The sequence below is a fragment of the Suricata suricatta genome, chromosome 10, assembly GCF_006229205.1.
Source record: "Suricata suricatta isolate VVHF042 chromosome 10, meerkat_22Aug2017_6uvM2_HiC, whole genome shotgun sequence".
NCBI classification, from domain to species: Eukaryota; Metazoa; Chordata; class Mammalia; order Carnivora; family Herpestidae; genus Suricata; species Suricata suricatta.
This window is the reverse complement of record NC_043709.1, coordinates 120,758,252-120,780,446: the sequence shown is the minus strand read 5'-3', so window position 1 is coordinate 120,780,446 and position 22,195 is coordinate 120,758,252. Positions and strand designations below refer to the sequence as shown.

The 22,195-nt window shown below is 40.3% G+C and overlaps 1 pseudogene; it reads right to left on the bottom strand.

The window, feature by feature from the left end:
* Positions 1 to 236: 236 nt before the first annotated feature.
* On the bottom strand, positions 237 to 1,034 carry LOC115304390 (annotated as a pseudogene).
* Between the last annotated feature and the right edge of the window lie 21,161 nt (positions 1,035 to 22,195).

Genomic DNA, 22,195 nt, shown 5'->3' with positions numbered 1-22,195 from the left:
GCAGATGAGGGGCTGAGCTTATGTTCTTTTGTGCCTACTGTCTGAAACTTTAAGTTACTAATCATTAGTGGGAATGCGTTTAATACATAGTTTATGCATTAGATACACGACATGTCTATTGACAAGAATCTTATGAGTTGGACTAATGTTATCCCATCTGCAAAGACTATGGTGTAGGAAGGTTGAATAAATGGTCAGGTCCACCACTGTTGGCTGGTTGGTTGGTTTTTTTTTTTTTTTCATCCAACAAGAAGCCATAACTTTATTAATGATAGAAACAGTACAAATTTCAAACCAAGCGGCAGTTATTCTTTTGAGACACCAAAAAAAGGGTCCTCGTTTTCAGATGGTTACACTGTCAATTCCATAATAGCATTTACAATATCATTACTGTTGTTCTTCAGGGCTCGAACTGCCTTTGCTCTTGACACATTTGCTTGTGACATGACCAGTTCTATGTCCTTAACCTCTACACCTGTTTCATCACCCTCTTCCTCTTCACTCTCTTCTTGTACAGTTGAAGTCTGTGTATTTTCTTGAATGTTTGAAACAGCTTCACCTTGAACTTTGAATTTCTCAGCAGCTGCTAGTTGTGCCTGCTGAGATAAATCCCTGTTGGCTTCCGCAAAAACTATGTAGGTGTCTGAAGCTGGGCTTTTGTAGATGTCTGGTTTTGTGATGGCAAAGAGGATGTTCTTAGATTTCCGGATAGTGACTCTTGTAACGCCTGTAACCCGTCGAAGACCCAGTCTGGACATAGCCTTCCGTGCCTTCTTTTCACTCCGGCTCTGTTTTGCTTTACTGACTGGCTCTTCATCGATTTCAGCTGCTGCTGCCAGCTGGGCTTGTGGGGTGGCTGCTTGTGTGGAATCCTGTTCCTCAAGCTCTGGTACTGATGCATCACTGTCGGGTTCTGTTCCAGACCCTGTCTCAGCCTGGGGCTGTGGCAACTGCTGCTCTGTAGCAGGGACGGGTTCTGTGGCTCCACCAGGCATTTTGTGCGGAAAACGCGGAACCAAGATGGCGGCAGAAAGAGAGCGAACGAGAGCGTGACCCACGCCTGTTGCAGAAGGATGATCCCAAGCATACTGGATAATGTTGTTTTGCACTCTAGAAGTGCAACATTTGATATTATTCATTTTGAGGGGCTTTTCAGTTGTTAAATGTATATTCTAAGAAATATTTACAGATTTACTACATATCCATTCATGGGAAGGCCGATCATTGTGTGATAACCTCTTTCCTACTTTTGTGTATTACGTGTCCTTCAAAAAAATAAAATAATGCACTCAGGCTGTGCTATAATCTTAATGTTTATGTCCTCCCCAATTCATAGGTTTAAATCCTAACTGCCACAGCCGAGGTGATAATGTGAGGAGGTAGGGCTGAGGGTGGGGCGCTCCTGAATGGGATTTGTGCCCTTATAAAAGAGGACCAGCCTCCCATTACCATCACACTGGAGATTAGGTTTCAATGTATACCATTTTAAAGGGAAAGAAACACTCAGTTCATAACACAGTGTTAGTAGATGGTAAAGTTTTCTTCTTTTAAAGAGTAAAACAGGGGTACCTGGGTGACTCAGTCAGTAGAGCATCCGACTCTTGATTTAAGCTCAGATCATGATCCCAGGGTTGTAGGATCGAGCTCCAAGTGGAGCCTACTTAGGATTCTCTCTCTCTCTCCCTCTGTACATCTCCCTGCTCATGCACTCTCTATCTAAAATTAAAAAAAAAATAGATAAAGAGCTAAACAAAACCCCCAAAATAAACTTTTATGGTTATTTCTCATATTTTTAATTTTTTATATTTAAAAAATTCCATTTACGTTTATTTTTTTTTTTGAGAAAGAGAAAGAGAGAGAGAGCAAGCAGGGGAGGGGCAGAGAGAGAGGGAGAGAATCCGAAGCAGGCTCCATGCTTCCAGCACAGAGCCCTACTTGGAACTTGATCTCACAAACCATAAGATCATGACCTGAGCCAAAAATCAAAAGTCAGACACTTAACCAATTAAGCCACCCAGGCGCCCCACCAATTATTAATTTAATTGATGGCCTATGAAAATCAAACTAAGAATATTATGGCATACTTTGCAGAATTCTTACTTTGCAGAAACTTCAGCTCTTTGTCATTGCTCTGTTTTCTGGAGCCACAAGAAGAAACTTTAACTTTGTGAAAATGTATGCTCATAATTTGATGTGAGCAAACCAGATGAAAAAAGATATTTTCAAAGCAATTAGGGAAATAAATTATGGACTGACTCAGATGCTACCAAGGAATGATTGTTCCTCTATAAGGTATTGTAAGGACACAATCTTTTTTTTTAATCCATATTTTTTAGAGACAGACATGCAGGGATAAAATGACACGTCTGGGGGTATTTTCAAAATGCTTCAGCAGGGGCGCCTGGGTGGCTGAGTCGGTTAAGCATCTGACTTCGGCTCAGGTCATGATCTCACAGTTTCTGGGTTCAAGCCCTGCGTCAGGCTCTGTGCTGACAGCTCAGAGCCTGAAGCCTGCTTCAGATTCTGTGTCTCCCTCTCTCTCTGACCCTCCCCTGCTCATGCTGTCTCTCTCTCTAAAAAAGAAAATAAAGCATTAAAAAAAAATACTTCAGCAAATGGAAAAAGTAAAAGAAAAAAGGAAGAGATAAAGCAAATGTGTCAGGTGGGTGATGAAGAGATGGATATCCTACCTTTGTCATTATTTGAAAATTTTCACAAATAAATTATTTAAAAATTTTATAAGAAACATACATATAATATTCAAATCCTGTCACCAAGTGCTAATGATTTTTTCCCCATTATTAACTCTGTAGACTTGGGCAGTTTCCTCTTCAATAAAAATGACATGATGATTAGGGGGAAAAAAATGAGGTGAAAATACCTAATTTGCAGGTGGTTTAGGCAATTAAATGAGATGCCTGGCCCCAAAAGGATGTTGAATCAATGTTAGTGCTTTTCCCTCCAATTATTCCCCCCCCCTTACTATATACAAATTCAGAATCATAAAATAATATTTAGATACTAGCCATTCACACTTTACCAAATGATTTGCTATCGGGTTTTTAAAACAACAAACTTTAGGGTCCTGGCAGGCTCAGTCAGAAGAACATCTGATTCTTGATCTTGGAGTCATGATTTGGAGCCCCACTTGGGGAATAGAGACTACTGAATAATAATTTAAAAAGTAAATAAACCTTAAAAATAAATTGGGGCGCCTGGGTGGCTCAGTCGGTTGTATTGACTTCAGCCTAGGTCATGATCTCACAGTTTGTGAGTTGGAGCCCCACATCGGGCTCTGTGCTGACAGCTCAGAGCCTGGAGCCTGCTTCAGATTCTGTGTCTTTCTCTCTCTCTGCCCCTCCCTCACTCATGCCCTGTCTCTCTCTCTTCTCTCTCTCTCAAAAATAAATAAACATTTTTAAAAAATTTAAAATAAATAAATAAATCATGGAGGCGCCTGGGTGCCTCAGTAGGTTAAGTGTCCAACTCTTGATTTCTGCTCAGGTCATGCTCTGTTGGGCTCTGCACTGACAGTTCAGAGCCTGCTTGGGATTCTCTCTCCCCCTCTCTCTGCCTCTCCCCCACTCACTCATGCACACTCTGTCAAAATAGAAAAATAAGCTTAAAAAAATAAATAGCTAAATAAAAACACATGTTTCTAGTGCAACTGTATGATTCGATTTACAATAATAAAATTATGTTTTCAGAAACATCATCTGTGTGAAGTAAGATATAGTTGGAACAGGAAATAATGGTCATTTGACATACTGATTACGGAAATGTTGCTCAGAAATTGAATTTTTTTCAGAAATTCAGAATCCTTTCAAAGTTCTGTTTTATTAAATTTTATAATAATTATATTTCATTATTCAATGTTTATGCAACCGAAGGGCAGTTTATTATAGCACACTGGCAAAATCCCTCAGCCTGTATCATAATTGTTTAAATTTCTTCTTTCTTATTTATTCATTATTATTTTTTAATAATTAAAAATTGTTTTTTTAATTTTTTAATGTTTTTTATTTGTTTTTGAGAGACAGAGAGAGACCGCGCGAGCAGGGGAGGGTCAGAGAGAGAGGGAGACAGAACCTACAAACAAGCTCCAGGCTCTGAGCTGTCAGCACAGAGCCCAACGCGGGGCTCAAACCCACAAACTGTGAGATGATGACTTGAGCCAAAGTAGAACACTTAACCAACTGAGCCACCCAGGCGCCCCTAAAAAAATTGTTTTAACATTTATTCATTTTTGAGAGACAGAGAGAGACAGAGTTTGAGTGGGGGAGGGACAGAGAGAGAAGGAGACACAGAATCTGAAGCAGGGTCCAGGCTCTGAGTTGTCAGCACAGAGCCCAGCATGGGGCTTGAACTCAAAGACCACCGTGAGATCATGACCTGATCTGAAATCTTATCCATAACTGACTGAGCCACCCAGGCACCCCAAATTTTTTCTTAATTTAATACCATTTTTGGAGAATTCTTTTGAAATTATAAGTGATGCTGAAAATTCAGCAATTTTTCTGCAGCAAAAAAAAATTAGGTCTCTATTACTATAAATAGTTATTAATATTTTATAGATATATTCATTTTTATTGGTATAATATGTTAAGGTTCATAATGAAATAAAAAATTTATGTTAATTAGAGAAAAAATTTTGAAGTGTTTGATGAATCAAACTGCAAGGGACTCTTTGAGAAGAACGTTGATCCAGAAGACATATTCTTCCCGAGCTTATTTCTCAAATCATTGTATTATTGATTATTGAGTGCAAATGTGGCCCTATGAAAGGTACTCCTTTCTGAAACTTATACCAAAGAGCAAATGTGTTTACTATGCTTTGCCACATGGATATTTTTAAATTTTCAATAAAGAACTATCATTCATCATTTTCACTAGCACACCTTTTAAAGGGCATTGAAATAATTTCATAAGTTAAATCCTGTCAAAAATAACCTATCAAGCAGACGACAAAAAGGAACCCTTGCTTTGAAGCTTCCAGGGGGGGAATTGCCTTTCACTGTGAAAAATCATCTGCCTTTAGGGTCTGTTTCATGTTTCTTCAAACGTTTCATGTCAACCTTTCCCCAGAGCAAAATTTGAGATGAGGTTGTGTAATTTATGGTCATGCTTTCGCCATATTATATTAATTCTTCCCTTTGATGCCCTTTTTTCTCTGAGGTCCTTGGAAACATGGAGATCACAATGAATTGACTCTTCCTGTGGGTATTGGGAAGCAGCAGGACGGGACAGCAGAAAGGGACGAGTGACAGGAATGCAAGGGAAGCCATCAGAAACGGGGAAGAAGATGGTATCAAGTTTGACAGCTCTAAGTCTGAAGGATTTGCCTTCTGGGCCTAAACCTAAATGGTCCACCCACAGGTAAATATCAGCGGGGGTCAGCTCCTTGCATCTAGTCACGAAATCAAACCAAGTCCAACAGTCTGGTTCATACCAGAGAAGGAAGCAGCCAAGTTCATTCGGCGTCTCTGAGGCGTCATGAACTACGGTACGTAGGTGCTTTACAGGGTTATGTTATGTCACCTCATGACAACCCCGTGAAATAGATGCCACTTTCCCAATAGACAGGTCAGAGACTAGGACTCAAAGGAACTATAAAATCAATCTTGAGTGACCTTTGTGGCACAGCTGCATTCCAGTCTGTTAATCCTAAAGCTCATGATTCTCCCACAGCAGAAATCATCTTGCTGTAACATCAAAAGCCGGTTCTATGGCTTGCCTTTCACTCAAATCAAATCAATCAATTGCACATAAAGGAAATTGACGTAAGAAAATCCTGGGCCTCGGGGCACCTGGGTGGCTCAGTCAGTTGAATGTCCAACTTTGGCTCAGGTCATGATCTCTTGGTCCGTGAGTTTGAGTCCCACGTCGGGCTCTGTGGTGTCAGGACAGAGCCTGGAGCCTGCTTCAGATTCTGTGTCTTCCTATCTCTCAGCCCCTCCCCGACTCACACTCTCTCTCTCTTTCCGTCTCTCTGTCTCAAAAATAAACATGAAGAAAATCCTGTGACTTGAAGCCTTTTAATCAACAAATTAAAGAACATCAAAGAGGAAATGCATCCAAATGGGAGAGGCAAAAATCAGTAAAATTGGTGAGATGATTTAAATGACCCATTTGTCATCTGAATTCATGGTTCTTTAACTTTTTAACATGGGACCCTTTGAGATTCTGATGATAGCCATGAAAGGATGTATGCACACCCTTGCAGAGGGCTTGAGTTTATTTGGGTTAATAAACCCTACTCTGTATTATTCAGAGTATAGAATGTATTTAAAGGGCCACGTGGGTGGCTCAGTTTGTTGGGCGTCCAACTTCGGCTCAGGTCATGATCTCACAGCTCATGAGTTCCAGCCCCACATCGGGGGCTCTGTGCTGACAGCTCAGAGCCTGGAGCCTGCTTCAGATTCTGTGTCTCCCTCTCTCTCTGCCCCTCCCCTGATCGTTGTCTCCTTTTTCTCACAAAGAAATAAAAACATTTAAAAAATTTTAATGTATTTAAATATGAAAATGTTTATGCATATAAATGGAAAACTTTTCAGATACCTTTATAGACTCTGCAACATAAGCTGCCAGAAGCTTGACCTTGGTTGACTGTGTAACGTTTGACCCATCAGTGTCAAGGGTTACTTGGGGTCTTAGACCATATATCATCTGTTTTAAGAAAACCACCTTAGAAGGGGCCATGCAAGAAGACTGCGCTGGCAGGTGTAAACGGTAACAGTGTCACACACCTCGAAGTTCTGGGGGAAGAACAGCCTCCGGCGAATGCAAATGCAGTTGTTAATTTCATTTTCACCTGTTAGATGAAAGGACGCCCTAATCAATTCATGCAAAGCCCAAGGGTCCAGAGCATTGAAGGCACTAGTTGGTCTCCTTCTAAAGCAGGAGGAAGTCCCACCACGTCGCTTCCCTGACAAGTTAAGAAGTGGGAAGAGAAGCACAGGAGAAAAGTGGGGCAGCAGACGGAGACAGCCCCCACAAGAGGGGAAAAAGGGGGGGGTTGGCAAATAAGGCTGGGCATGTTAACCAGCTCAAAAGGCAGCCTACACATTTTTAGGTCAGCAAAACGTTGCCAAAGAAAAAATCGGTTCAAAAGCACAACACTTTAGGAAAGTGAAACTGGCAAGTTGCATTCGTTTACTTGTGCCCATTGCTGTTGCTTAGCTTTCTGTATTTTTATACTAGATGTTTATTATTGCCCATTACCATCAGCGAGGTGCTTTCTAGTCCCTGCTCCGACACCAATTTGCTCTGAAAGCTCAAGCCCTCCTGTCTGGGACACGGCTTCCCACGAAGGGACCTAACGGGGCTCTTCCAGTCTTGCTAAGAGTCTGTAATGCGCTGCGGATACATGCAGCACATTTTCCAGTGTGCACAACAAAAACAGGAAATAGGAAACTTCTGCACCAATTAAGATGGGGATTCTGGTCCGCCCCTCCCTGCCTGAAGTCAGGGGGGTAACCAGAAGTTTGTCTGCTGTGGGGAGAAGAATTGGACGTTTGAATGTTTCAGTGGATAATGTTTTCCCTTCAAAATGAAAAATTAAGGCCTTGAGACAGGGCCAGATATAGACAAATTCTGAAAGGAGGCAATTTATTCCTGGCACCGTTCTCTTTCTGCCTTTCTGTCCTAACTTCGGAGCCTCGCGGCTGCGCCCCTCCCCAAGCCTCCCCACCTCCCACAAAAGCCCAGGGATGTCTTCAGGTTCAGGGTCCCCATCCTCAGAATTTTGCCAGAAGGTCAGCAAACTTGGCATCTGGTATTTCTTTTCGGAGCTTTAAGGAAAGCAACTTCTTGAGCCAATTTACACTAAGATAGGAATGACTAAGCCGCCTTTAATATCCCAGAGGCGTGTGCATTTCTTAACATCTTGCAGGAAGAGAGGGAGGGAGGAAGGGAGGTTTTTAACTGGTAGGATGTTGGGGAAAGTAAAATGAGATTTTAAAAGAAAAAAAAAAGACTTTAGTGTGAGAGGCATCGGAGCCCGGGGACACGCCGAGTCTGCTGAAGTCTGATTCTCATACCTGTTTTCAACATGGTTTTTATTTTTTTTTGAATCTGAAGTTCTAACTGTTCTGTCTTGATCCCTCATCACCAACATGACAGTTGTGACATGTCACCGCCAACGTGACAGTTTTTATGGAAATAGCTTGAGTCTCCGACAGTGGAGATAAGGGATAAACATTTATAACTGTCTGTTATTTATAAGACAGGAAATGTTTATATTTGTACAAGTTCTAAAATTCCACTTCTAAAATTGTGACTAATCATTCCTTTCTCAAATATCAAGTTTTAAAAGCAAGTCAAGAAATGAAAAGCATCCCTCTTGGACCTATTTTGCTTTTCCATTGTCTCCGCTCTTCTGAAAAGGCAAAAAGTGGATGGGAAGGAAACACAAAAATTAAAAGAGGTTTCTAATGCCTGATTCATTAAGAACTGACAAGCACCTCTACTTCAATGTTCCTATGTCCCTTTGTGGTTTTTATTTTTATTTTTTTAAGATTTTATTTTTAAGTCATCTCCACCCTCAACGTGGGGATCAAACTCACAACCCCGAGATCGAGTCACACGTTCCCCTGACTGAGCCAATCAGGCGCGCCAAGAATACTAATTTTTATACCACTGGTCACAGGAGATCAAAAACAGCAAAGTTGCTAACAGTGCTGAAATGGAAAGGTACGGCTACACTATACAACTCTTTATCCGCAAAACTTTTGAACCAGTAAGGAGATTTAGGAAATTATCAGTAGCAAGGCAAACATGTACAAAAAGGGCAAGGAAAATAAGAAAGGTCTTCCCTCTCTCTATGAAACGCTTTTTTCTCCAGTGCTGTAACCTTCCTCTTGGCATTGGGCTACATCACCGCTTAGTGAACATACGGTTTTCTGTCCAAAAGAACCACATGCTCTGCAACTCACACCGTCAGCACCTGGAAGATACATATTTTCTCTGCACAATCCAAACACAGACTAAGTGAAGGAAGGCTGAGCGGGGCTGTGGAAGGAGCCTGGAGTCAGATACAGCTGCATTCCAATCCCACGTTTGCCATCCGTTAGTTATGTGACGAAAGGCACTTTTCTGAGCCTCAACGGTCTCATCTGTAGAATGAGAAGAGAAGCTCATAGGTTGTTGGTGTCTTAGTTTATGGGACGTGTGATGCACCTGGCATCTCTTCCAATAAGGGTGGCTGTGGGTCTTCTACAAATGACTGTGATAAGATGACACAAGACCTCTCATCTGCTCTCATCTAGTCTTTATAATCTGTGGGGATTTCATGGCTTTTGTGCACAGGACTGTTCCAGGTAAAGTGTCACAGGATGGAGTAACTGAGGTGTCATTTAGAGACAACTTGTTTTCTGAATAGGCATGGGACAGTGTCTTATTAGATTTGAACTTTTACCTAGTAAGTTACCACGTTTAAATGTTAGGAAAATGGTGTGATGAAAAGACTATGGACTATGTTCTCTCTTGATTGTCTCTCCCCTCAAGACCCGAGTTGAAGCTCAGTTCCACCAGCTATGTGCTGGGTGACCCTGAACACCTTCCTCTACACTGTGAAATTTCAATTTTCTCATGTGGAAAAATGTCTTATTCATATTTCAGGGCTGGTAAGAGCATTAAATGAAGGTAGTGCATATGAAAGAGCTGTGAGGGGCGCCTGGGTGGTTCCGTAGGTTAAGCGTCCAACTCTTGATGTGGGCTCAGGTCATGGTCTCCCAGTTCGTGAGATCGAGCCCCGTGTTGGGCTTGGGATCCTCCCTTTCTTTCCCTCTTCCCCTCTCCTGCTCACGATCTCTCTCTCAGAATAAATAAATAAACTTAGAAGAAAGAAAGAAGGAAAGAAAAAGAAAGAAAGAAAGAAAGAAAGAAAGAAAGAAAGAAAGAAAGAAAGAAAAGAAAGAAAGGAAGGAAGAAAGAAAGAAGAAAGAAAAAGGAAGAAAGAAAGAAGAAAGAAAGGGAAGGAAGGAAGAAGAAAGAAAGAAAAAAGAAAGAGGTGAGTAAACCGTACAGCCCTAGATAAGATGATTATATTTTTTCAAAAATTAGTCATTGAGCAATGATATTCCAACCTTGCTATAAAACAACTACCTAATCACAGAGTTTAATATAAGCCAGATCTTCCTCAGAGCTCATCAAAGATAATTTATGTCAAAAGAAAAACTCATTGACCTCATTTGAGAGGATGTGGAATATGGATGAGGACCCCCGTAGAGGAAGGCTCCCCGCTTGGTACATACCATGCGGGTAACAGGCGTCTTTGTTACATTGCGCTTTAAAGATGATTAACACAAACCCAATAATAATTCACTGGATCTGATGACTAGCAGGATTGATTTTCCAAAATGCCTTTTTCCTATTTCAAAGAACATGCTTGTATGCATGAATGTACACATACATATATATATATCAACATATATGTGTGTATATATACATGTTTATGGGAGAAACTTTAGCAAATACAAATAAGTAATGTATATAATGTATGTGATGTGTATAAATGTATGTAATCTATATAATGTATATAATATGTGTAATGTATATAAATAGGAATAAAGATAAAAATACTGTATCAATATCAGACATAGAAATATGGATATGTGTATATATACATACATATATACACACATGTATACATTTATGGAAGAAACTTTAGAAAATATAAGTAAGCAAAAATGAAATAAAAATCACCTGTAATCTCACTTCTCACAGGTCGCTATCATTTAAGATACCATTTCCACAGCTTTTTAATATACTATATATAAATATACAGGGAAAAAAGTAGACATACAGATATCAACCATAGAGTCTATATAAAAATGTTATGTCAGCCATGATTCATAATAAAACTTTTTTGTTTAATAATACATCCCAAATATCTTCATGCCCTTGCAGTAATGCTCAAATGGTTTGATAATATTCCCACATTAAAAAAAAATTTTTTTATGTTTACTTATTATTGATACAGAGAGAGAAACAGAGCATGAGTTGGGGAGGGGCAGAGAGAGACAGAGACACAGAATCTGAAGCAGGCTCCAGGCTCTGAGCTGTCAGCACAGAGCCCGACACCGGGCTCGAACCCACAGACTGTGAGATCACAACCTGAGCCAAAGTCAGACGCTTACCTGACTGAGCCACCCAGGCACCCCACTTCCCACATTTTCAACCTAGCCTTTACTGTGTAATATTTCTTTGGTCTCCGTGTTTTTCTGTTTTGAACAGCAATGTCATGAACTTTCTTGCAGCTACATTTCCTTTATATATTCCCAGTTGTCTCATTAGAATAAATTGTTAGAGGGGCGCCTGGGTGGCTTAGTCAGTTGAGCATCTGATTTCAGCTCAGGTCATGATCTCAAAGTTCGTGAGTTCGAGCCCCGCATCAGGCTCTGTGCTGACAGCTCAGAGCCTGGAACCTGCTTTGGATTCTGTGTCTCCCTTTCCCTCTGCCCCTCCCCCCTCTCAAAAATAAAAAATAAAAAAACATTTAAAAAATAGCTAGCCAGTTGCTATAACCTACTGATTTTTTTTTTAAAGATTTTAAGTAATCTCTACATCCAACATGGGGCTCAAACTCACGACCAGCCAGGCACCCCCCTAGCCCATAAATTCAAAAAATAATTATTCTTTCACAATCAGTGGGGAGGTATTCATTTTCCTTAAACTTTTATATAACCTTATTCTGCTTACTTTAGCTTTCTGGCTAATACTGTATGTGTACCACACAAGCTAAATTATTTTCACTTCATCATAAAATTGTATATAGGACCACAGCAAATGTTGTCTTTTTATTCCTCCTTGGGAATTTGTCTTGACTTTGCCAGAATGCTCTTATTACCAAAATAATGATTGCCTTTAAAAATATTTTGACAGCATGTGTAGACCCTTATTATGTCATGCTGAAAAAGAAGTTCTTTCTTCTAATTAGAAATAGGTACTTAAAAAAAAAAGGTCCAAAATGGCATCACTTAGGTTAAGGCCTCAAGTCAATAATCCAAGACTTAACGACTAAGCTAACTGCAGTTTCAGCCCCCCAGGAATGTCTTCTTAACCGGTCAGGCAGGAACTTTCTGGTGATCACCAATAAGGCAATCTGTCACAGGGACCCTTTCCATCCCTCAAAGGGAAATGAGGTAATTCGCCTACTAAGGCCTTTCTGTCCCCACGTGAAGGTGACCTCACCTGAAATAATCCTCTTTCCTGTTAATGACTTCCTGGTCCCGCCTTTAAAACCTTTTCCTGGGGGCTGGGTGGCTCTGTCGGTTAAGCCTCTGCTTTCGGCTCAGGTCATGATCTCTCTGTTCGTGGGTTGGAGCCCCACATCGGGCTCTGTGCTGACAGATGGCTCAGAGCCTGGAGCCTGCTTCGGATTCTGTATCTCCCCCTCTCTCTCCCTGCTCACTCTGTCTCTCAAAAATAAATAAAAGACATTAAAAAAAAAAAAACCTTTTCCTCTCTGTAGTCCTTTGGAGGTTTCTCTCCTTGCCAGCTGGGATGCTGCCTGATTTTTGAATTAATTAGTAAAGCCAGTTAGATCTTTAAAATTTACTCGGTTGAATCTGTTACGTGACAGTATGCGGGTGCTCTCTCCGCTGTCCTCTCGCCGTGTGCTGGTCACCAAGGGCTTTGTCTCACAGCGACTTTTAAATGCCCATGTCTCTACGAGGATGATCCTCTTGGGGGAAGAGATTTTGTTTCTTCTCATGATTTCCCCACCACCTGACATTTTCCCCGTGGTGGGCAATCAAAACATTGTTTAAAGTTTATTGAATAAATTTTATAACACATCATTTTAAATTCTCAAGTACTCTAACATTTTGGGGGGAACTCTGCCTCTGTTTCCTTCCTTTTAAAGGACAGACGTACACACACACGCAAACACACACGCTCTGCAGGATTCCACGGCTTCAGTGAGCGGAGCGTGAGTCACACCAGCTTCCCAAATGGGGAAAAGAAAAAGTGGCAGACGGAGACAGAAAAAGAGAGAACTTTCAAAAGCGTATGGGAAATCAGTTATTCATGAAAACTGAGGCAAGTTTATATACTTTCTGTGAAATTTTACGTCGCTCATTTTTATCAAGATAGAAAACAAAGCAAGAAAAAACCCTGACCCCCTGGTGGTACCTCAAACTGCTGACGATGGTTCCATTCGGCTCTGTCTCTCCCTGCGGGTGTTCTTCGAACCCAGAGACGCTGCCGACTCCCGTCTACACAGGCGCAGCTGGCACTGTTAGGCTCGCAGATTTCTGACTCTTCTTCGGTTGTGCTTATGGTTTCTTTATCGGTAACTCTGAGTTTTGAAAAGTACTTAAAGTTTTTTTAAGTTTATTTATTTTTGAAAGAGATTTTGATCTCACGGTTCATGAGTTCAAGCCCCGCGGCAGGCTCTGTGTTGACGGCTCAGAGCCTGGAGCTGCTTCGGATTCTGTGTCTCCCTCTCTCTCTCTCTCTCTCTCTCTGCCCCTCTCCTTCTCACAATCTGTCTCTCAAAACTAAATAAATTTTAAAAAATGTTTTTGGAAACAAAGCATTCTACCCATTTTCCACAAAAAGATTCTAACCACACTTTCTCTAACCCACCCTACTGTCCATCAAGTGGAATTCCAAATAGTAGTAGTATAGGATAATCTAGCATTTCATTTTCTTCAGTAACTAATCATCATACATCTACTATCAATACGTGTGAGAGGGGGAATCTGGCTGGCTTAATCGGTAGACCATGTGACGCTTGATCTCAAGGTTGTAAGTTGGAACTCCACATTGGGGATAGAGTTTACTTTAAAAAAAAGTTTTTTTAAAGCTAGATCTCGATTTTTATGTTTGAAATACAACATTATAAATAAAACCAGCTATATATAGTATTTTCTAAGTGCTTTTTTATTTTATCCTCAAGGTGAATGCTAAGAATGAATGCTAACGTGTATGTATGGTTATTACCTCCCGCTTACAGTTGAGGAAACTGAGGCACGGAGAGGTTAAATGACCTGCCCAATGGCACACAGCCAGTAAGCACAGAGCTACGTTCCCATCTAGACAGCCCGGGTACAGCAGCCATGCACTTAAGTGTTACACTCTTTACCAATGCTGGCTTTAAAATACAGAAATATTCAGAGGCCATGACAGTAGTGAATTCCACTTGAAATTACTGCAATGCTGGCCTCAAGATGATGATGAAATCTGCCTGACAAATTTGGAAAGTAGAATACCTGAAACTCAGAGCTGAAGTTTTGTATATACACTTATACATACGTATAAGTATATATACATACATATATACATATTGCTACACACATTGTATACATATATACACATTGTGTTGATTTGGCCGATCACTAGAACAAGTACTGATTGTTTACATGCTTCTCTTCCTAAAAACCTCTCTTTATATATATATAGAGTAAAACCTTGGTTTGCGAGCATAATTTGTTCTAGAAACATGCTTGTAATCCAAAGCACTTGTATATCAAAGCAAATTTCAAGAACCATTGGCTCAGATGTGATTATGTGATGTTCGGTGTCATGCACTACTCGTATTGGAAGACGTTGCTCGTTTATCAAGTTAAAATTTATTGGAAATGTTTGGGGGCGCCTGGGTGGCTCAGTCGGTTAAGCATCTGGGTTCGGCTTAGGTCGTGATCTCAGAGTCTGGAGCCTGCTTCAGATTCTGTGTCTCCCTCTCTCTCTGACCCTCCCCTGCTTACACTGTCTCTCAAAAATAAATAAAAAGCATTAAAAAATTTTACAGAACACTCACAAAACAAGTTACTTGCTATATATATATTATAAATATATATTTATATATAATTTATTTATGTTAAGTAATCTCTATGCACAGTGTGAGGTTTGAACTCACAACCCTGAGATCAAGAGTCATAAGCTCTACCAACTGAGCCAGCCACAAGCTTGTGAAATTTTTTATATTTTAAAACAGTGTTGGAGCACCTGGGTGGCTCAGTCGATTAAGCGATTGACTCTTGATTTCGGCTCAGGTCATGATTCCAGGGTTATGGGATCGAGCCCCACATCAGGCTCTGGGCCGAGCATGGAGCCTGCTTGAGATTCTCTCTCTCCCTCTCTCCCTCCCCTGCTTGCACGTGCACACAGTATCTCTCTCTCTCTCAAAATAAATAAACATTTCTAAAAAATAAGGAGATAAAGCAGTGTTTTACTGTGAATAAAAATGTTAGATTATAGCCGTGAAACTAAACAAGAAGGTTAAATATATGTGTAAATATATTTATAGAAAGCAATGAAATAACACATTTGGAATAACAAAGACAGAAATGTGGTAGGGCACCGTCAGTGCACTCAATGTTCCTGAGCTTATTCAAAGAAGTGTGATGTGACAACATGTGGCAGAATGTTAGAACAACTGCTCGTGTGTGCAATACACACGCAGAAAGTACCCACAGCCCCGCCCCGGTCAGTAAAGGTCAGCGCTCTAAGGTGCATCGCTGTGTGGCTGCCTGACAGGACTTTAACTCAACCACAGCAAACCAGACCTGATTTGAATTACAACAGATGGTCGGCCTAATGAAGGCAGTGCCAGCAGGAGGGAACGTTTTAAGAATTAAGCATAGGGCAGAAGAGCCAAGAATGTTGAATGAGCATTGTCAAGCACATACTTCGGATCCAATGGTGACAAGGATTTGTGAGACTATCTTAAAACTGAAAATATTTTCAATATTACTTATTCTATATACAAGCACATTCATCCATCTGCAAAAAAAATTGCCAAGTTTTTAAGATAATTATACGTGGACCATAGATATAACATACCCTGTACTTTGGTAAAAACATATTGGACACCACACCGCTATGTTTTATTGGCTGTGATTGAGAAGTTTCTGGAGATTATTAAATCGCAGGGAATTGGGTCGTGCAATTCTTCACACAGGTGTGCAGTGAATCCAATGACTTGCTGCTAATTGCCTTCCAGATTTGGATTTATCCTTGGTTTCCAAATTTTTATTATGTGCTAACATTACAGAAATTCTTTCTAAAGAACCTTAAAATGAAACCAAAGACATTTTTCTTTCTCTCCTAGACCCTGAACGGCATTTTGTTGTTTGCCATCTGGGAGAAATGATGAGTATTTTTAAACCATTTGGAATAGAAGAGATGAATAATGCCAGAATAATCTTGAAAAGTTGCAAAGTAAAAAAAAAAAAAAAATCCTTCCTTTCAAAGAAAGAGAAAAAGTCCAAGAAAAATAGTTAAGGTCTATCTGTATAAAATATTTTCTCTACTTCATGAGAAGAAAGGAAAAAAATTAATAGCCATAACGAAGAAGTAAGTACTATAGTACAGACTTTAAATAGTTTAAGAGAGCAATTGAAACAACATGAAATAAATTCTAGGTTCATTATTTAAAAGGAATGACCCATCAAATACAGCAATAACCAAATATGTGTAACGATCTTCTAAGTATGCGGCAAATATGATCCTAGAAACTCAATTTGACTGCAGCCAACAAAGGCTCTATCGACCAAGTGACCTATTTATTTAATATAATCTTTCTACTCATGCTTTCATCCTGCTTAGAGCTGTTACTTACTCCTTTGATTTGGCTGATCACTAAAGCAAATACTGATTGCTTATATGCTTTTCTTCCTGAAAACCCATCTCATTTTATTTGATTGTGTTTTGTTTTATTTTATTGTAAAGTTTATTTATTTATTTATTTATTTATTTTTGAGAGAGAGAGAGAGAGCGAGAGAGAGAGAGAGAGAGAGAGAGAGAGCACAAGCAGGGAAAGAACAGAGAGGGAGAGAGAGAGAGAATCCCAAGCAGGCTCTGCACTGCCAGCGGGAGCCCCTACATGGGGCTGGAAATCACGGACCACAGGTTCATGGCTTGGGCTGAAATCATGAGTTGGACGCTTAACTGACTGAGCCACTTAGACGCCCCCTAAAAAACCTATTTTGCAGTATCCCAGTACAGTCACTGAAAGGAAAGCAGTTCTATAGAGCTCAAAGTAGATTGGGCAAGGATGTCAGTGGTAAGACAAAAGGTTGGAAAAGTCCAGCATTTGCTGTATCCTGACAGTACTTTAGAAGAATTATATAGTCAGACTGGCATTTTAGAAAAAGCACTCTTAGAGCTGTTTGGGGGGAAGTAAAATGTACTGGGGGAAAATTAGAAGCAATGAGGCAAATGACGACACAAGAAATAGACCAACAAGGATATGGGAAGATCTATTCAAGACAAATGCAATTGTTAGAATCTGTTATGCACTCCATTGGAGATATAAACGGAAGAAGAAATAATCCTAAATTTTTAAGTATATCACTGTAAGAAAAAAAAAGCCCAAAAGCAATAGTTTTGGTGAACCTCAGACTTCCATTTAGACAAATGGAATTCAACACCTGGGCACCTGGGTAGCTCATCGGTTGAACATCTGACACTTGACTATGGCTCAGGTCCTGATCCCAGGCTTGTGGGATTGAGCCCTATGTCGGGCTCTGTGCTGAGCATAGAGACTGCTTAATACTCTCTCCCTCTCTCTCTCTCTCTCTTCTCTCTTCTCTGCCCTTCTCCCCTGCTCTCCTACTCTCTCTCTATTTCTCTCTCAAATTAAAAAAAAAAGTATTGTTTAAAAAAAACAGAACCCATTTTAACTGTTTTGGGGGGATTAAATAATATGTAGAGGAAATAGTAACCCACCATTGGTCAGAAAGGAGATGATGTGTGAGCCTCACATTCAGAAATAATTTCTGGAAACTGAAGTCCCAAGGACTCAGGGCCATTTCTGAAAGCATTAAAAATTTCTAACAAGTACCTAAAACCTGGTGAGACCATCTCTTGAAGCTCTGTCTTTCAAGCCTTTGGACGCCATATACACAAATGACTCAAAAATATGTTTCAAACAGACCTTTTACTTGAGCTGCAGCCCCATGTACCCATCTGCCTATTTAAATGTCTTCTGAGGAATCTCAAAGGCATTTCAAATCCACATGTCTGAATCCAAACGTATGATCCTTCTCTCCAGATGTGATCTTCTTTCATTTTTCTCTAGCTCCATGATTGGTGTCATCCACCAACAAAAAAACCTAGCAGTCACCCTTGATATGTCCCTAGAAACCTCTGTTCGCTATATCCCGTCCATCACTGACACCTGTCATCTTCCAAACTATCCCGTGAATCCATCCAATGATCTTCACTTCCAGGTTCCAAGGGATGCACTGCACAGATCCAGGGACACCCAGGGATAGTCATTTTGGGTACCACAGAGTAAACAGTGGAGCCTCCCGGAGCTGCTGGTGGCCCTGTCACCATCACCATTCTACTGGACACCATTGTGCTCTCTTGTTGGACCACTGCAACATCCCTCTACTTCTATTCTGGCCCCCCTGAAACTGTTCTTCCAACTTCAGACAAACTTCAAAACCCAACTCAGGTTGTTCATCCTTCCTGCTTAAAACCTCGGTGTGGAATCCTGTTCTTCTTAGCCTCAAGACTCAACTCTTTAACATGGTCCACTAGCGTCTGCACAGCCCGGCCGCTCCCCATGCAGACCCAGCTCACATCCTGCGCCCAAGCTCCTTCTGATCCATCCACACGGGTCTTCTTGCAGCCCTGGGAAACTGCCCTGCTCCCTCCTCACATAAAGTTCGTACATGCTGTCCTCTATAAAATCCTTTGCCTAGTTAATCCCTATTCATCTATATCAGTTAGCTGTGACAGCTAATAAATATGTCAAAACTCAGTCTCTTAAAACAACAAACGCTATTTATGGCTTGGAGATCTGAGTTTCTGGACCAGGCTTCGCTGATCTCAGCTGGCTTGTTCATGGCTCTGTGCTTAACAGGTCAGCTGGGGCCTTGGCTGGTCTTGGATGGCCTGATTCACGTGTCTAGCACTTAGTTGATGAAATCACACGATTATCAACTCGCTTTAAGAAACCTTCTTCAGAGACTATTTAATACTGAAAATGAACTGAGGGTTGAAGGGGAAGGGGGAGGGGGGAAAGAGGTGGTGGTGATGGAGGAGGGCACTTGTGGGGAAGAGCACTGGGTGTTGTATGGAAAACAACTTGACAATAAACTATTTAAAAAAAAAGAAAGAAACACTTCTTCATTGTACTTGTCACAGTTGGAACTTCACATGTATTTGTGTGATGGTTTGGTTCTCCTCTACCCTCTTCCTGGTCCCCCCTTTATTCCCAAACTTAGAGGTCAACATAAAGCCAACATCCATTGGTGTACACCCAGGTATTCCCAGCACCTGGCACAGAGTATGTACTCAATAAATATTTGTTTAATAAATTATTTTACTTCCCATTGTGTTGTTTTTGGAATATTCTCCCTGTCTCCTAATAAAATGCTTTCTAAAAATATATTTATTGATTTAACTGATCACTAACACCCAATGCAGGGCTCAAACTCACAAGCCCGAGATTAAGAGTCACACGATCTTCCAACTTAGCCAGCCAAGCACACCCCTAAAATGCTTTTAAAAAGTGACCTTTTGCTTATTTGGGGGAGGCAGCCAGAGGATACTGAGTCCTGTCCACCACAAAACACCCAAGTAATAACATATTACCACCTCTTTGGGACATGTGGCAAAGAAAGAGGGGCAGAGGGAGCCCCTGGGGGCTGGAAAGTAGCTTTACATTTAACTTATAAAGATTCACCCTAGGGGGATGTCTGGCTGGTTTTGTTAGAAGAGTATGCAACTCTTAATCTCAGGGTCATGAGTTTAAGCCCCATGTTGGGTATAGAGATTATTTAAAAAATAAATACACTTTAAAAAAAGAGACTCATTGGGCACCTGGGTGGCTCAGTCAGTTAAGCATTTGATGTCAGCTCAACTCATGATCTCAAGGTTTGTAGGTTTCAGCCTTGCATTAGGCTCTGTGCTGTCAGTTTGGAGCCTGGAGCCCTTTCCAGATTCTGTCTCTCTCCTACCCCTTCCCTGCTCATTCTCTGTCTCTCTCATTCTCTCTCAAAAATAAAAATAAACATTAAAAAATTAGAAAAAAAAACCAGACTCCTATGGGGTCTTCTCATTAACTGAGCCACACACACACAGGAGAAACAGAAGGTTACCAGGAAAAAGTAATGTGTTTCGTTGAAGACTTGTTGAGTTGAAGGTGCTCAAAGAACTCTCTGGAACAGAGCTGAAGATTGGAGAAGGAAATTTGGGAGTTAACAACGGAAACATGGCAGGAACTTCCACCATAGAATTTACTGAGAGTGGGCAGGGAAGGAGGGAAGACCGAGGATGGAATCCAAATGACGATAATATTTAAGAGGCAAGAGGAACAAGCAAGATGAGCTGTGCTCAGAAAATGAAAGCAGAAGTGAGACACGGCTTCAGACACTGCTCTGAAGTTAAAGGAGGAAAGAGCTTCAGGAAGGAAGATGAGGCCAAATAACACCAAACGCAGCTGAGAGGTCAAGAAGTTAAGGCAGAAGAAAAACTCATCTCAAAATGACATATGCAGTTCGTGTCACAAATTCTTTTGCCTCAAAAGATTGTTTCCACCAATGTGTATATTCTAAACGTGTTAAATTTAAATTTGTGTCAGTTGCAAGTTGCTCACAACTGAACAAACACTTCAATTTACATATTGTCCGTTTTGTGCATGAACTTGTACTTGGAATGATTAGGTAAGCCCTGTTCAAATTCCCACCCCCTGCCCCCTGTGCTATTTGGCCTCTCACTAATATGCATATGTGAAATTAGTTATTTTGATAGTTTTCATTGCCACTCATATCAATAAAACATACTAGTATACCTTAAGTACAATTTATTCCCATAGTCCACTTAACTTCAATGAAATATTGAGTCAAAATACCTCTAAGAATAATTTTTTTATTAAAAAAGCAACACTATCTAATAAAAGCAAAGAGGGCCCACTACCTCCAAGTGAGAAGACTCCTGCCAACACTGGTACAGATCCGTTCATTTGTTAAATAAATGTTGACTGCGGAGCTATCAACTGAAAAATGTGTGGAATTTTCCCGTGGTTCTGTCTTTTCAGAGAATTACGGTACAATCAAATTATAAAAACAATGAAAATGAAAAAATATTAAACAAGAAATATTAAATGAACCAGGTGTTAATGATGGTTGTGTCTCCATCCATAGTTTTCTAATGTTGAGCTAATTATAATTATTTAGTAATTTTTAAAGGCTTTCTAAAAATTGCTATTAAAAGGCTTTCAGGTCCATTGTTTCTTTTTTTTAAGTTTATTTATTTATTTTGAGAAAGAGAGAGTGTAGGAGGGGCAGAGAGAGGATGAGAGAGAGTCCCAAGCGAGTGCCATGCCGTCAGCACAGAGTCCATACGGGGCTCAATCCCATAAACCTTGAGATCATGACCTAGGCTGAAACCAACAGTCAGATGCTTAACCAACTGAGCCATCCAGGCACCTCCCCTATTATTTCATTTTACTATGTTTTTAATATAGAATTGAAATATAACAATATAGGATATGGGATAAAAGAAAAACAGCCTGACTCCTACCTATAGCCAGACAACCACATAGGTAATTTTTTCAAATATTTCCAATGATTGAAACTCTAGCTTAAGACTGATATTTCTATTCTTGTATATACTTGGGTTTGGTTTCTGTTTTTGCCATAAATGTGTTCCTCAAAAGAGAATTCATAATTTTAATGCTGAAATGAAGCAGAGATTTTGTTCTCCAGGCCATCTATTATGTAAATGAAGAAAGTGAGCTTTCAAGAGATTAAGAGATTTGCCTAAAATTGCAAAGGATTAGAGGCAAAATTGAGATGAGTCCCCAAATCTTCTACCTTTTGCTCTTCCCATCATACCACAAAAATATTTACAGTAATATACAAATGAATTAATACACTGAATGTTGTTTTAATCTAATAGGATAACACTAAGAAGAATAACTTTTTTTTAAGTTTATGTATTTATTTTGAGAGAGAGAAAAACAGAAGGAGTGGAGGAGGGGCAGAGAGAGAGGGAGCGAGAGAATCCCATGCAGGCTCAGCACTGTCAGCACAGAGCCTGACATGGGGCTCCAACTCACAAGCTGAACTGTGAGTTCATGACCTCAGCCAAAATCAAGAGTCTGACAATCAACTGAGCCATCCAGATGCCCAAAGAATAAATTTTTAAATAAAGAAATCTTTTAAAATGTTGGTGTTTACATGCCATCTTAAGGTTGTTGTATTGTTTATTTGTTTTAACAAGGCAGATCAGT